Source organism: Lissotriton vulgaris, chromosome 6, assembly GCF_964263255.1.
Source record: "Lissotriton vulgaris chromosome 6, aLisVul1.2, whole genome shotgun sequence".
NCBI lineage: Eukaryota > Metazoa > Chordata > Amphibia > Caudata > Salamandridae > Lissotriton > Lissotriton vulgaris.
Window position 1 is genome coordinate 1,743,563,615 of NC_141694.1, and position 12,095 is coordinate 1,743,575,709.

Here is a 12,095-nt window from a genome sequence, read left to right on the forward strand (position 1 = left end):
GGGTGCACTGTGACAGCTACATGGGCGACATCCTCAATGCGACGGCAGCGGCTGCGACGGCGACACGTTTCTTCTTCGTTGCGAGATGCTTCCAGCTCCTTGGGACACACAGTCCCTCAGAAGGCCCAAACCAACTGCAGGCACTTCCAAAGAACTCTTGGGGAGCTGGTGGTTGAAGTCTGTTGTCCCTGACACTTCAGTAGGAGGCAAGCTCTTCTCTCAAGCCCTTGAAGATCCTTCACAAGTTGAATAAAGCACACAAAGTTCCTTTCTCCTTTCTTTGGCAGTCAGGCAACCACTACAGGCCAATCCCACAAGCAGCACTTCAGCTTAGGGATAGTCTCTCCTTAGTTTCTTCTGGTTCCTCTCCTCAGCAAAGGTTTCTTCTTGTTGTTCAAAAGTGACCAAATTCTCTGGTGTTTGGGTCTCCTCTTTCATACACAGTTTCTCTTTGTTTTCTGAAGGCAGAGAGGCCTTTGTCTAGTCCAAACCAGTTCTGGTCACTCCTGGAGCACTCTGTTGAGAAGACTCCTTCTTTCCTTTCACCGTGCAGGGCAGAGACATCAGACGCACTACAGGAGGTGGACCCAGCATTGTGGAGGAAAGGCACAGTCCTATTCAGGTCCCAGGTACAACTCCTCCCTCCCATATAGGTGCAGATATCTCTATTCACCACAGGGCTGACTCACCCTGTCTCCTGGAATCCCCCAGCCCCTGTCACTCAAACTCCAGACAAGGAATACACAACCTAGCAGAGGCAGGCTTGGATAGTTAGACAAGAAAAGACCTACTTTCTAAAAGTGGTATTTTGAAACACAGAATGTTAAAACCAACTTCACTAAAAGATGTATTTTATCATTCTGAGTTCAGGAATACTAAACTCGGATTTCAACCATATTCCCTGAGTCAGTTAGGATTATAAGATGTAATAATCAAACTGCCCATTTTGTCCTATGGAGAACAGGCATCCTTGCACTAGTGAAAAACAAAAATGGCTATAATTCACTATTAGGACATACCACACACACCAGGGCATGTCCTACCTTATACTTACAATACACCATGCCATTGGGCCTAACATAGGGGTGTCTGACATGAAGAAAAGGGAAGGTTTAGGGACTGGCAAGTGGGTGCACTTGCCCAGTCAGCATGGCAGTACCAGACTACACACAGGCTCTGCAATGGCAAGCCTTAGACACACTTTTACAGGCTGCTTCTGTGGGTGGCACAACCAGTGCTGCAAGCGCACCAGCAGCATTTGGATTACCAGCCCTGGGCACTCCTGGTGCACTGTATTAGGGTCTGACAGGTAAACCAAACCAGCCAATCATGGAAACACTAATCCATGCATCAATTTTACAATAGGGAGCACTTGCACTGTGGCACTGGACAGCAGTGTCACAGTGCCCAAAGCATCTGACACCAGCAAAAACACAAGGCAACAGCAAAAATGGGAGGAGACCCAAGCCAAGGTGCCAGGTCTAACAGTGAGGTTGCAGCCAGTGCGTGCATTGGTGGAAACGTGTTTCAGAGTTGATTCATGTCTTCAGCAGAAAGTAGCAGGCAAGTTTGGGAATGCTTGAAAGGCAGCTTGGGGTATTTCAGGTAAAGCAGCACTGCAAATTAGGCAGGTGCCTCCTGCGGCTCGTCAGCCAGATGACTTCCTGAGGAGCCTAACAATCAAGAGAGGAGGCAGCACACTTACAGCGAGTTTGCACATGCATAATTTCCCCATGATTATTCGATATTCTCACACTGTAGTCTACTGAGACAATGAAGGTCATCACTTGTCTTGTAGTTCTACACACTTAGCCTTATAATGCAGGTCATCAAAATCTTGGAATCTACAGGAAGAACCTCACAGTTGAACCGGTTTTAGTGATTTAATATCGAATTATACAAATATAAAAAAATACTTGAACTAAAAAAAGGCTGTTGCATAAAAACAATACGTACAATTTAGATTGCAATCAATATATCACAAAATGAGGTTGTTCACGTACTGTCTATTTAGGAAGGATGAATGCAATTTTATTTTTTTAATGTATCAGTCACCAAACCTTCAATGCACAGGAAAACACAAACGTGAGGTTTCACTCCGCCTTACTGTAATGTACACATGTCCATATATTAGATTATGGAAATTTCCATCTTAACAACAAGGAAGCACCATCCCTCTATGCACTTCCACATGCCCCTCTCTGACGGATTCTTCTTGTTTATTTTTTCTCTATCCTCCTTCCCATTCCCTTGTCACCAACTTGACCTATGGCCTCAATTAGCGGTTGATACAGTGGGAGCTCTGGTATGATTTGGCAGACCTCCTGACCCACCAGACTCATTGTTCCTCTGCCTCATTTAGAGGTAGAGGAGCTGTTCATTTTACCCCACAAACATCCCAACCACACCACAGAATTACAAATCATACCACTAAATACAACACCACATAATTCCACTCCACTACATGCCATTCCACAACACATAATACCACTCCACATAATTACACTCTATGACACATAAATACCACTCAACATAATTCCGGTACATTCAATACCACATAATTACTACTCACATATATCCACTGCATACCATGCCACATAATTCCACTACACCCAACTCCACTCATCAACACACAATTCCACAACAAACAATTCAAATCCAACTCACATAATTCCCTCCACACCACATACAGCCACTCCACTCCTAACACATGGCTATAAGCCATTCTCATTGACAATGTCAATAGCTCTTGGATTGCCGAGACCTATTGGCTTTTTTTTCAAATACTGTATAAATAAAAACCTTTTTATTGTTCCTAAATTCTGATGCACCAGCTGAGGTATGAAATCACTCTTGAATCTGAGTGGTGGAGCAAACTTTCTTCCACTTTCAAAATTAATGAGAAATATTCTGAAAAACATGCCCTTTTTGGAGCTTTTGTTCCATTTTTGGAATGCCTCCATGGCTCTAACGGTGATAGAAGCATTGTTCAAGTACTCATCATAGCTGGATAGGAATCACTGGTTTTGACTATTTATCGAGCCATGTAGTAGGTCTCAATGGCCATATGTTGCTCAAAGTTTGCTTTTATAGTAACTTGGGCTCTTTATATATTGCTTTGCAAGGGGATGACAATGATGTGATGGTGGTGCTTGCATGTTCTGTGGAATATCAACCACATCATACTGTCATGACAAACTGATTACGAAAACACTGATTAAGTGGCTGGTCGGCCAAAACACAGAACTAAAGCCATGATTATATTAGGCCAAGCATTTCTATACATGACTTTGGTGTTGTCCATATTTGCAGAGAGTGATCCTAGGCTTTTGTTTAGATTATGCTTGAGACACATTGGGGCCCATTATGATGTCGGGTGGATTGCCACTGCCAGCCTGGCGGGGGCAATCTGCCCGACATCCACTCTTGATTTCCCCCCGCCATATTAGTATGGCGGGGGGACCTCGGCAGACGGAAAGACCGTCCGCCAGCCATATTATGATAGGCATTTTTCAATGCCTTTCCGTGGCGGCAATGCTGCCATGGAAAGGCATGTGGACTTCACTCTGGGGGCCCCCTGCGAGCCCCCAGAGTGAAGGAGAGTAGGGGGGTGCACACGGGGTGTACCTGTGGTACCCCCCTGCATTTGCATAATCAAAGCGGCAGGCACCGCGCTGCTTTGATTATGCAAATGCAAAAGTGCTTTTTAAGCATTGTGGCGGGCGGTGCTGAGAGCACCGCCCGCCACAATGCTTAACATGCAGGATGTGCCCGCCACTGTGGCGTGTACATCCTAATACCCCCCACGGGACCCCCGCCCTTATGGCGGGCGGTCCCTATTACCACGAAGATGGCGGGCGGGCAAAGTCCGCCCGCCATCCTAATGACCCCCATAGTATTCTTATGTTCTCTTCCATGCCTCGATGAATTGCCACAAAATATCTAAAATGGAAATAAAATGGCAATATTCAGAAAATATTTATATACATTTAGTACAAACAGAAAGGACTGTACCCTTACTAATAGGGAGATGGACGTTTTGCGGCTGATTCACAAAGGGTACGTAAAAGAATACTGCGGGAGTGAGACTTCCGTTAATGATAAATGCATACCCTTAAGGCGACAGTCCAATTTTTTCAGAAATGAAGCTCATAAACGTTATGCTCTAGTGCACTAAGGCCAGTAATACTTTGAGTTGGATAGAATCACCCCTTTTTCAGAGTGACTGCATTTTATAATCAGGGAGCAATTGTACTCTGTGGAACCAATGTGACTTTTGAACTGTATAGTGCACAAGGGTGACATTTGGACTCCACAGGTCCTCAGTGTAATGCAAGACAGCATGTTTTTGCACGTCTATGCCACTTTGGGTCAGATGGTACCTAGCTCTTAAATATGGTAGTGATATTATGATTGAACTGAATTCCAAAGGACCCTTGCACTTGTTCTTGAAGCTGTGCAAATGGAGTTTGCACCATCGAAAAACTTTAATCTGTTAGAATACTGAACTTTTTCAAGCACCTACAAGGAACTGTCCCGTAGCACTTCACCCACTTCTTTCTGACCCTCTACCCCTGTCTTTCTTCCTACGCCTCTCTATCTTTTCTACTCATCTCGCCTGTGTTCCAGGCATAAGACCTAATTCAGTGTCCCTCTACTCCTCCCTCCCCCCTTCCTTGGTAGGTGAAAGACATTACCATTTACAAGGCCAATACCTCTAACTCAATCAAATGCATGACCTATTGCATTTCCAGTGCTTGTTTGTAGATATGCTGCTGTCCTGCTCTCGCCTTCTCATGCAACTTCAGCACAGCAACTTGGGTCACTGCGCTGCTTAATTTTTTTATTAAATGTGTACCCATGTGATGGTCACTATTTAAAACCTAAAGTGAACAATGCAATTCAACCTCAATGCACTGCTTATGACGTCAAAGATGTGGTGAGGTGGAAGTAGCTTTACTTAGGTATTCCAATGTAGCTATGTAATTCAAGGATTAAAATGTTGATATAACACAACTATTAGATAGAATGGGAATATATTTCCAAATGGCCAAGCACTTCATCAAATATTATATTGAACATAGCAGTAGATTCTTTTATAGTCAACTTTAATGAGCTTTTATTCGAGAAAGGTATGTGTTTCATTCTATGCCTTGAATTCTTTGACTACTCTTTATAAACGGGGATGACATGGAAATGTCTATATCTAGAAACAAGCTGAGAGCATTCTATGTAAAGATTGGTACAGCAAGTAAAAAAGCGGGTAGCTGCACCTTAGAAAAAAAAAAAATTCATAAGAGATTAAAATATGACAAATATAATTTTATTTTACAAACAGTTTGATGTCTCTAAAATGACTTCACAAATAATCAAGTAACAAATGGTCTCAAATAAACAACTTGTACAATAGTTTTTTGTTTGTTTTTTACATATAAAGTACATATTTATCAAATAAAAATAAAAACTACGATTTAGCGCCTCCACTTGAGACTCAGGACTGCAATAGAGATAAAAACATTCCTTGTCTCCGCTGCCAACAATGTCCCTTAAACAACTACTCTTATCCCCTAATTCACACAAAATTGAGATAACTGTAAACACAGGCACAGTTTGTTCTGCTTTCAACTTTGTAATCTTTTAGGAATAGTAACAAATAGAAACATATTCGAAATACATTATTGAAATACATGGCATCATTCAAAACATACTGTCAGTGCAGAAGACCTTTTCCTATGGGGAAAATAAACATTATTTCATGCATTTTTGCCTAGGACAATATAGTGCTTTCCACAAGACTAAATGGTATGCTGGGTCAGTTTGACTGAATTTTCTGTTCAGGTTCTCTTATTACATTCTAAGAACGTATACAGCATATTGTCTCTCAGACTCCAAGTCTGCATACGATGGAAGGGTGAAAAGTGGTGTATCTTAGTATCTAGTGTGTCTTCCCCACCCAGCAATGAAATTTATGACCACTAGCCATGTGCAGATTTTTATTTCTGCTGGCAAAACATTTAATTAAAAAACGCACATTTTCCTTAAATGCCATTGACATCTTTTTCTTTTATACCAATGTACAAGGGCAAATGTTTTCTAATTCAAAATCAAGGTAAAATATAACTTGCAGAATTTGTTTTCAGAAAATAATTTAGGGGCATATTACCAACAACTAGCGATAATTTTTGTCTCTAACTTGTTTAGAGACAAAAATTATCGCCGCACATCGGCGATTTTTATCGCAGATAAACCTTGCTATTAGCAAGGTTTATCGCAAATGCGATAAAAAACGGCCGCAATGCATGAATATCGCTGAAAAGTCAGCGATATTCATGCATTATCGAGCAAATGCTCTTAGCCATGTTATCCACCTCCCATTGGATAACATGGCTAAGAACTGCTCAGGGCAGGTGTTAGCTTTTGGAGATATTCCCGCTTAGCGCGAATATCTCCAAAAGTTGGTAATAGGAGATAGCGATGTTAGCGACTGTTTTCAGTCTCTAACATCTTGGCACGCCCACTTTGCATCTCATTAGTGATAAATATCACTGACATGCAAAGTGGGGCCCAAGATGGTCGCTATCTCCTACTAGCTGTCGCTAACTGGTGTTAGCGGCAGCTAGGTAATAGGGAGATAATTTTATCTCCGCTTTCTTGGCTTTTAAAGCCAAAAAAGCGGAGATAAACCCCCTTGATAATATGCCCCTATATTTTTTGTCCCAAGTGGACTATTTATCCACCAATTTCTTTATGAATGATACATGCATGTTTTGGTATGTTTAATAAGAAAGCCAAGCTTTTTTTTAAAGTTAGGAATGTTATTTAGGAGTTTTGAAAAATATTGTATTCTTGAATTTTGTCATTCCCTGGTGATTAAAAATTATAACTATTCAAGCTGAAAGAAAGTAAATAGAATCCTATTTCTGAAAAAGAAATAGGGTTCTCAATCAGTAAAAGTAACATTGGTAGAAACTTACAAAACAGGAAATTCATATGTGCTACAAAGAAAGAACCAAACTCTATAGAACAAGCTCTCTCTGTAGCCTCTCATTTCCACTCTTACGAAATCACCAGGAAACTCTCAACCCACCACTTACTCAAGCTTGCATGCCAAAATTCTCACTTCTAAGTACTCTTTCTTACTCGTTGCCCTTCCAAACCTGAGAAGAAACAATGTCTCCACTCTCTGTTTTAAATTAAGCTATATACTAAGATTGCAATATGAAATGGCTCTCAATTACTTTTCTTTTCATGCTCAATAGTGTGGTCCTTCTGTTGTCCCTTGAAACTAGGTTTGTATTATGAAATACTCCAACTAAACTAGATTATCAAAATGGCACACATCAAACTGACAAGGAATAATAACTTTTGCGAGTCATATATTGCATCGAATTGCGACTTGCAAAAGTGAATGTACAACAGTGTGTCAGACACTGCGATTCCCAAAGGGGTCGCAAATTGCATGCCTCATTAATATTCATTAGGCAAGCGCAATTTGCGATCCTATTGGGAATGGCTAGCACTTCCAGGGATAGTGGCCTGCTGGGGTCAGCAGACCACCATGTCTGTGACTGCTTTTTAAATAAATCAGTTTTTTTAAAAAATGCAGCCCATTTTCCTTAAAGAAAAACGGGATGCAGTTAAAAAAGAAAATGAAACTTTTCAATTTCATTTGTTAAGGGCAGGGAGTGATCTGCTCTTAACAGATATTTTCTCACACACTCTCCAAAGGGGCGGGGTCCCCAGGGGACCCCTTCCTGTTTGCGAGTGGCTTACGACCTACTTGAAGTAGGTGGTGAACTGCGAGTCTTTTGAGACTGCAAATGCAGTCACAAAACAATCATATATTGCTGTTAGACTTGCTATTAGCAAAGAATGCCCTTGTGACGCCCCTTCCAAAAAGGGAGTCGCAAACCATACTTTGCGAGTCGGTAATAGGTTACCGACTTGCAAAATGTGGTTTGTGCATGGGGCAGAGCAATTCTGTGGTCGCAAACGGGCCGAATTTCCATTTGCGCATGCATAACATAGTTGTACATCTGCCCCACAGTCTTATGTGAACACTCATGTCAAAAAAATAAATTGACATTCATATACGAAAAGAGTGACAATTTGAAATGTTGGCCTGACATTAGCACTGATGATAAAGCAATTACTTTGGCAAAGGTTTTTTTCTCAAAGTTTCAAATAAAAACATTCTATTGTATGCAAAATCTGAAGAAATGCTATCAAACAAGTGAGCGTTATACAATGCGTATTGAGATTTCAAAATTATTTCTGATTCTATGTAGGATCATATTCTGGATTGGAGATGAATAAAGGGTAAAGAGTACACTTGCATTAAAAAAAACATCTCGGAGTCTCTGCTGTATCCTGACTTGCACCATAGAAGAGGTAACCACTGTTCTATGTGCCAGTTTAAAATCCAGTGGAACAAGGAAAATACAGCCTTTAAATCCTCTCAGACAGTGACACAAAGAGGACCTTGGTGTTGACCGGAGGGGTTGGGTATGAGGTGTCACATACCATACTTGCAATTCAATAGGTACTGTTTTCTGCACTCACAAAGAACTTCACATTAGCCTTTTGGCACCTCAGTTATCTCGGGACCCGGGAGGGGAAGAAAGGAAATTTCAGAAACAGATCAAGAGGTGTCTTGCCCCAGTGAACAGTACCTTCTCTGCAACTTTTTCTTCTAATTTCTTCAAAGTCCAAAGGAAATTCGAGACCAGGCCCAATCCACTTCGTGGATCCCAATCAAGATCCATCCTTGGTTGGACATAACGTTTGACTTTGCCCTGACTAGATGCCAGCGGTTGGCGCTATGATCTTTTAGGCACTATTATTTACTGAATATTTTAGAAATTCATAACTTCGGTTCTACTGATTGGAGTTTGATGTTCTGTTTCAAAATATTTATTAGATTCTTTCCTTCTTTTTGAATTTGATCTAGAATTTTTCTTGTGTGGTGTTCTCCCTTTCTTCCTGTTTGAATGCTGAATAAATATCTAACACATTGCCTCTGAGTTAAGTCTGGCTGCTTTTGTGCCAAGCTACCAGAAAGATAGGCACAGTTAATTTGGGGACTTTTGTGGTTTCACCGTGACAAGGATGTGGATGTTGCTTGAGAAGGGTTTTCACCCTCCTCAACCAAAACCTCAATTTCTTACAGTCAACATTTGATGATCTGCCACATCTGTAGTGAGAACTTTAGTAGACTACAAACTTTCAATATTCATCCCCCTCAATAACGTGAGTTATGTGAAGGAGACGACAGTAATGCACTTACTGTTTCACTGGAAAGAGTGCTTGTTAAAAGGTCCATTTAATTTTCCCTTACTATTTATTCCTTAGTTCCAAATCAGCATTCAGTGGCCTCTCCTCTCATAGAGTGGTTTATTTTCTGTGACATCAGGCGTATCAATGCAAGAAAGGGAAATGTATTCACAGTTTGCCTTCTGGCTTTTAGAATTTTCCCTCAATTTGATACAGATTGAAGAATAGTGCATGTAACAGGTTAACCATGCATCACCACAAACATAGCATCAAAATACAGATTATTAGTGACTGAAATGTGTGCAACTGCTGCTTCCTTCGTCTGAAAAAAGTATGTTCCTTGGTAAATGTATGACACAGTCCAGAGGAGAAGTCCCTTTACATCTAAGGGAGAGCTACTGCCCCACTGCTTTGCAGATCTTATGTAGAGGAATCATGTTTTTGTAAGACTTGAATATCTTCAAAAAATGTGCTGTCCACCTGTGGGAGGGATGAAAAAAGAAATAGTGAGAGTAAATGTAGCAAATGTCAGGGTGATTAAAAACCTTTTAGGTTCTAATGGAGTATGCTTATATATTTATTACAATTTGCCATGCCTTACACTTAGATATTAATAGATACCAGCATCCTTTGCACAAGGGATGCTACTTAAGGAATGCGAAACAGCATGGTATTGAGAGACATATTATTAACTTCAATTGACAAATTCCTTCACTAGGAAGTTAAAACAACAGATTTGAGCCTCGTTTAAGGCCCTACAAGAGATGTTTAAGGCCCTACAAGAAAGCACAGAAATTCAGCAATCTTTTTGCGGAAAGAATAAAAACGCTTTCGGTAAAAAATAGATATTTCTATTCCTATTCCACTGTTTGCTAAAGCGTAAATTGTTAAAACATTTAAAAATGTCTATTCTTGTAATTCTTGTTATTGTTTTATTTTATTAATAGCTGAGAACATGCTTAAGATGGTAGCTGCGGGAATGTGTCGGTTCACTTTCAGATGCATTTCCAAATTGCCCTATCAAGGTTAGCAATGCAACCCACGGGTGCCTAGGCAGCATCCTTGGGTACATGGTCATCCAGTGAGACGAGCGGTGCTCATATACTCATATACTGCAGAGAACGAATGATGCCACAATGGTGTTACAACCTGGACAATTGCAATGTTGATCCAGACAAGTTTGCAACAGGAGAGTGAACATCCAGCTAGAGAACAAAACAATGGCGCCCTATTGGATTGGATATTAAACTACAACATGAATCGATAGCATTCTCTCCTGTTCCTCTGGAAACCTGCCACTTATGAAATCTAATTTAGCAAATGTTTTTAGGGGAGTGCTGATAAAACCTACAATGCTGAGACCACTTATCTTTGCTCTTGGCATCAGAGAAAATCTTACAAGGGGAAAGAAGAAAACCATAGTTCTACTGAATAACTAGGCTGATAATTGTGACAAACCATAAAGGTGGACAGTATTAGCATGTTGAGTTGAACTAATCAGAAGGATGCCCAAAGACTGCATTCAGCCCCCATCAGTGGCTAAAAATAAATGAGCAAAGCACATATTGGGCCTACGCTTTGGTGACAGAAAGCTCCTCTCGGATGAAGTGACCAGGATGAGGCATTAAGCTAGTTGGATCTGGAAGTTCTTCAGGAGGCTAGGGAAGTCCTGGTGGTCCCTTCGACAATAAACCCTGTAAAATATTCCTAATAATTTAGAAAACAAAAAATCCAAGAAAATGAAGGGTATAAGACTGAACTTGACTGTGTCAACTATAGCTGGACATTAGAAGCCAGATGCAACACAAGAAGACCGGATTCTAAATCAAAAAGCCAAAATAAAAAATAGAATAAATTCCTATGCACCATGCACATAGCATTCCAATAATAAGAATGGGATAGTCATAACTGAAAACATTTTATTTGAGATTGAGAATACGTAAATCGCTTAATGCACAATTCGTCTGCTAGATCATCTTCCACCAGATATCAAATGACAAAGACATGCAGGAAGTGCAAAAGACCTACAGGGACCATGTATTTTGCTTGATCCCATTCTTGCTTCCTAGCAGAACGATCACTTCTGGCGGGCACTGCCTGCTGCTATTGCATGCACTGACAGATGCAACGCTTTCGAAATTAGGGGCCCTATTACGATGGCGGACGAACCTGCGTCCGTCCGCCACCCCAGAGGAGGAGGGACCGTCCGCAGGGGCAGCGGCGGTCACGCCGTGCAAATTAGGATGTGACCGCCACCATGGCGGTCACATCCTGTATGCTTAACATTGCGGCGGGTGCTGCTTGAAGCAGCATCCGCCGCAATGTTAAAAATGCATGCTTTGCATTTGCATGCACAAAGCGGCAGGCACCGCATGGTGCCTACCGCTTTGTGCATGCAAATGCAGGGGGGTACCATAGGTACCCCCCATGTGCACCCCCATGCCCCTTCACCCTGGGGTCCCGCTACAGGCCCCCAAAGAAATCATCGTATGCCTTTCCACGACGGAGAAGCCGCCACGGAAAGGCATCTGTTCACACCCATCCTAATATGGCTGGTGGTGTCTGTTAGACACCGCCTCCATATTAGAGCTTGCGGCGGAAAAGTGGCGGACAGTCTTCCTGACCCCCCAGCCATCCTAATCTGGCAGGGTGTCTTTGAAGGCTCCGCATCCTCCGGGCCGGGGAACACTTCCGCCGGCCCGGAGGATGCGGAAAAACCGCAATCCTAATCGGCCCGTAAGTTAGGTGTAATATTTTTTACTCACATATACGCTTATTTATGCACTTGACAATCAGAGACATATTGATTTACTCTCTTTTGT

General features: G+C 41.6%; 1 protein-coding gene across 1 annotated transcript in view; it reads right to left on the bottom strand.

The window, feature by feature from the left end:
* Nucleotides 1-6,598: 6,598 nt before the first annotated feature.
* The window catches only part of CAPN13 (calpain 13), a 493,752-nt gene continuing 488,255 nt past the window's right edge, over nt 6,599-12,095 (bottom strand). The window contains exon 25 of the mRNA XM_086925977.1: nt 6,599-9,753. The gene's annotated coding sequence lies outside the window, so the exon portion shown is untranslated. The remainder of the gene's footprint in view (nt 9,754-12,095) is intronic.